Here is a 5,305-nt window from a genome sequence, read left to right on the forward strand (position 1 = left end):
AGGAAGGGGCGGCGTGGGAAGCTACAGAACCCGCTCCAGAAGGATGCGATAATGGATATGACAATGGTAAACAAAACTGTCATTAATCTGTCCAATAGGGTTATGACCGATTTGGAAAAAAGGACTCTATGTTTGGGTCTGTCCTTTTGCCCTTCCAGATCTTTTAACTTCACTGAGACCAGGATAGATTTGTTCAAATTTACTAGGAAATTGAAGTTAAAAAAATGGCATGCGCTCAAAAGGTTGGGCAATACCATTGTCCAAGATGGCTGCTGCATTGGGCTGGTTTTCTGCTACCATGATTTTTTGGTCCATTGTTTGTATTCACAGCTCTCTAACTTTATTTAGTTTGTTATCACTGTAGCACTGTTATTCACGTGAGCAAGGCTTGTGAAAGTCGAAACGCGTTGTGAATAAACACCCGTTTGTTCTGCCATCTGTGTTGAACTATTCTGTTCCTGAGAGCGCACGACATCTGAACATTTGGAACATTTAATTTCCGGCGTGCTCCGCCGGCGTGTGCGCCAGCTCTCTCGGGTCCCCAGCAATCGGAAGGAGCGCTGTCTTGGAGGTTATATGATTGAGATTGCATCGGACCGGCCGTCCCGCATGTGCACAGAGAAACCGTCATTCCCGGTAACCCGGCACTTCGAGGAGCTCGTGGCATCGAGGGTAAGTGCTTGACCCTATCTGTCCGCCCCTTGGGAGGCGAGGGTGGGGGTCTCTGGTGGCGCTCGTCTCTCCTCTCCCGGGGCAGCGGCGGGTGGGTCGCGCTTGTCTCTCATCTTTACACGTAGCTGCCACTACGGACTGTGTCCTCAGGGTCTACGGCGGGGAACACACACTCTCTGCACAGGGTACCTGGATAAATTTGTCAGCACCACTTGGCTGCAAAACATGGACACGGAGCAATACGCGACCATCAGATTAACCATGATACCGCGTTATCTGCTATATTGACCTTGCACTTGGTGTATTCTGTCGCCTGCGGCACAATAATTCTCGTCAACATCAAAGAATTCGTACACCATGTGTCATTAGAACTATCTACAACAGTCAGGTGGTTTATGCAGCATTATTCCATCAAGGTGGAGCATTCCAGGCACCCTTAAACATTTGTTTATCTTCAAGGACTGGCAGGAGCAACTTGCATTTGCAAGGGGAACAATACCTACACACTTAGCAGACATTATACTCGGGTGTAGTGCATATGGAAGAGGAGGAAGAACGCAGGGCGGCTGCCCTGGCGATATTTGCCAAAAAACCCAAGAGTCTATCAGTTGCAAAACCAGGAACAACATTAACATTATCCACTGATGACAAAATGAATAAACTGGAGAAACTTAAAAGAACGGAAATCTCGAAGTGGTGGGAGGCCATTTCGCTCCAGAATTACATAGACCAAGAGATGGTGCCTAGAGGTCTTAGGATTTTTATTACACCGACTTATGAAGCACCCAACCCAGCTATGCTAACGGAATGGTCGGAGAACTCAGCTACAAGCTCCAGGCGTATGCTTCAGATCCTAGTAAAATACGCTTGGATCGACAGAGAAATAATTCTCAAACAAATACAAGAGATCACTGATGAATTGAGAACTATCATCGATAAAGAGACCATAGAAAAATCCCTAAGAAGCATGAAAGAGTGGTTGAAAAAACATGAAGAGGAGATCAAAGCGCGGAAGGAGAGAAAAATGAACAGAGACTACAATGATTATGAGTCTGGTAGAATTCTCACTTTCAGCCGGAAATATGACCATCTCTATGAGTATAAAGAAAAACCGCCATCCACGAGGGAAGACAGAGACACGGAGCCAACGCCATCAACATCCACAGCGAGTGACATTGAATCTGACATCTCCACGGAAGAAACCAACAGCCTTGAGACGACAACACGGCAAGTGAATTTTTTGGAGGAATATCGTCACCTGCGCCGGAGCAGACGGACGACAAAGGAGACTCCGGCGAAGACTGCATCAGGATGGAGGGGACGAGGACGGGGAAGGGGACGAGGAAACGAAGGAATAGAAGAAAGAGAATCCACCAATGATGGGAGGAGAGGCAGAGGAAGGGGCGGCGTGGGAAGCTACAGAACCCGCTCCAGAAGGATGCGATAATGGATATGACAATGGTAAACAAAACTGTCATTAATCTGTCCAATAGGGTTATGACCGATTTGGAAAAAAGGACTCTATGTTTGGGTCTGTCCTTTTGCCCTTCCAGATCTTTTAACTTCACTGAGACCAGGATAGATTTGTTCAAATTTACTAGGAAATTGAAGTTAAAAAAATGGCATGCGCTCAAAAGGTTGGGCAATACCATTGGGACCAAATCATCCATTCCAAGACGTCACAATGAGATTACCACAGGTGATATGGATGCCCTGATTAATCTCATTGAATTAGAACGTGAAACAACAAGTGTCACTGACACTAACATCCACAATTCCATCAATGCTGACGATAACAGTGTTCCTACCACCAGCACTCAGACTCTTATAGAATATGGGGTCACTATGGATGACAGTGCCTTGTCGGGTTTCAAACCGAAATCCACGTTTCTCCCTTCCCTTCCACACGACAACATCGATACGTTCCATGATTGTGTTGCCAAGGCTTTATGTACTTACAGAACTAAGAAAAACAATACTAAACATAACAATCTATCTTTTGGTCAAAGACAAGCTCTCCATGATCTTGCCAATGACTCTAGTGTGGTAGTACGCCCTGCTGACAAGGGTGGCAACGTTGTCATCCTCAGCAGAGACAAGTATGTAGCGGAAGCTCTTAGACAGCTGGATGATTCCAACAGTTATGTCTCTGTTTCCATGGAAACATATAACCGCAGCATCATCGAGTTATGGGACAAACTTCTTGTATGGAAAGACAAAGGGATTCTAGAATGGGAGGAGTACAGATACCTCAAAAACGATCATCCTGTGCTCCCAGTACTATACCTTTTGCCCAAGTTACATAAGAATCCTATCGACCCCCCGGGGCGCCCCATCGTGTCATCGAGAGGTAGTGTTACGGAACATGTCTCCAAATACGTGGACCACTTCCTCGGGGAGTTTGTTATGGCATTACCCAGTTACGTGAGGGATACGAAAGATTTTTTGACTAAGATCCAAGACATCCAGTGGGATGAGAAATTCTTTAGTACAGTACAAGGGCAGAATACCTGGATGTCAAAATTGACATCATTAACAACCAACTGTGTACCACTCTCTTCAGGAAAGCCACTGCTGGCAATAGCATTTTACATGCATTGAGCAGTCACCCAGAGACCCTAAAATGGAGCATCCCCTTTGGTGAGCTTATGAGGGCAAAAAGAAATTGTAATTCAGAAGAAGCTTATCTACAAGTGAGTGAGGAGATGTTTGAACGCTTCAGGAACAGAGGCTATCCCAATTGGGTACTCAATAGAGCTAGAGAGAGGGCCAACGGGATCTCTAGAACTTCTACGTTGGAAAATGAACCCACTCAGACATCTAAGGAGAGTGACGATGTCACGCGTATCATCATGACCTATAACACCAATTCTGATAACATCAAACACATACTGACCAAACACTGGAATGTTCTCACTACTGACAATGTTATTGGTAACAGTATTCCCAAGCGACCAAGTATCACGTACAGGAAGGGGAAGAACATTAGGGACATGTTGGTACGCAGTGATGTGACAAAGTACCCTGACAAACATGCACATGGGCTTCAGGGATTTTTTCCCTGTGGCCATTGTAAAGCGTGTAAACAGAGCACATTCCTCAAAACGATCACATACAATGGAGTTGACAAGGAGATAGAGCAATTTCTAACATGCAGCACTACATTTGCCATCTATGTGATTGTTTGTCCTTGCAACAAGTGGTACATAGGAAGCACTACCCTCCAAGCCAAAAAACGGGTACTTGAGCATAGTAGAGCCAAAACACACAGAGACGAAAAATATCCTGTCGCACGTCACTACAGGGACCACCATTTCTCTGATTCCACTCTACTTAGATACTTCATCTTGGAACAAGTCCTCAGTAATCCAAGGGGAGGAGATAGGGTACTGAGGCTGAGACAAAGGGAATCTAAATACATTGTTGATTTTCAAAGCAAGGACCCTGGCGGTCTCAATCAGGACGAAGAATTAGCCGTACACCTCAGAGAGTGACAATTGGTACACTGTCGCCTGCCTATCTGCATTTGATATGTGTGATGTACTATAAGTTACATTATGTTATGTCTGTGTAACCAGTATACATTTCTTCCCTTCCTCCTTTCTTCCAATTTTAGAACATGTACTAGAACTGTTAGATGCAGATTCTTTTGCATCTGTTTTTAACCATGTTTTTTCATCTGATGTTGTTTATTTCTTTCTAGGAGGAGAGGCAGGGGCCCCAACACTGACACTCACTCTGCACGGGCAGTTTTCTCCCTCTCTCCCCCTTCACTTCACCGAGGTCATCACCAGTTCTGGATATTTGGGCGTGTGAAAGACTTGGTCCTTCTCCTGGTCAATACGGTTAGCCCCACTTGGGGAACACATACTAAATACCCCCCCTTTTGCTGATTGTTGTCCATCAATATACCTGTTGATATATGATATCCCGCACATATGGGTTAGATCTCGGCCTCTGACTACCGTCCAATTGTAGTTACATGGGGTGGTTTGTACAAACACGTCATAGGCACTTGCCAGGTATCTTAACATTATGCCTTATACTAGCCAGTACTTACTTTTCATAAGATTTTTGTGGTCAATTTGATTGCCATGGCTCATTTGGACAACATGTATATGAAAACATTCATGTCCGAGATGGTTATTTAACCACTCCAAGATGGCTGCTGCATTGGGCTGGTTTTCTGCTACCATGATTTTTTGGTCCATTGTTTGTATTCACAGCTCTCTAACTTTATTTAGTTTGTTATCACTGTAGCACTGTTATTCACGTGAGCAAGGCTTGTGAAAGTCGAAACGCGTTGTGAATAAACACCCGTTTGTTCTGCCATCTGTGTTGAACTATTCTGTTCCTGAGAGCGCACGACATCTGAACATTTGGAACATATATATATATATAGAAGAGAGTGGAAACCCACTTCAAACCCAAATCCAAGTTCGTCCCCCTATCTGCCAACGATGGTTTGGACGCATTCAACGAGCATGTGGTCGGGCAGATCAAAAGATTGACTTTTGCAGTGACTAGACAAAAGAAAAAATATTCTAACACTGAAAGAAAATACCACCAATTGATGGAGAAGCTACGCGAAGGGGACCTGATAATAAGGAACTCGGATAAAGGTGGCAACATT

General features: G+C 44.7%; 1 long non-coding RNA gene across 1 annotated transcript; it reads left to right on the top strand.

Annotated features, from left to right (window-relative positions):
- The first annotated feature begins 383 nt into the window (after positions 1-383).
- Positions 384-5,038, top strand: LOC146775980 (uncharacterized). Its single transcript, XR_014971934.1, has 3 exons — positions 384-672; positions 4,376-4,517; positions 4,933-5,038. It is a non-coding gene; the product is annotated as an uncharacterized LOC146775980 (long non-coding RNA).
- The last annotated feature ends 267 nt before the right edge of the window (positions 5,039-5,305 follow it).

Source organism: Triturus cristatus, chromosome 12 (genome assembly GCF_964204655.1).
Source record: "Triturus cristatus chromosome 12, aTriCri1.1, whole genome shotgun sequence".
Lineage (NCBI taxonomy): Eukaryota > Metazoa > Chordata > Amphibia > Caudata > Salamandridae > Triturus > Triturus cristatus.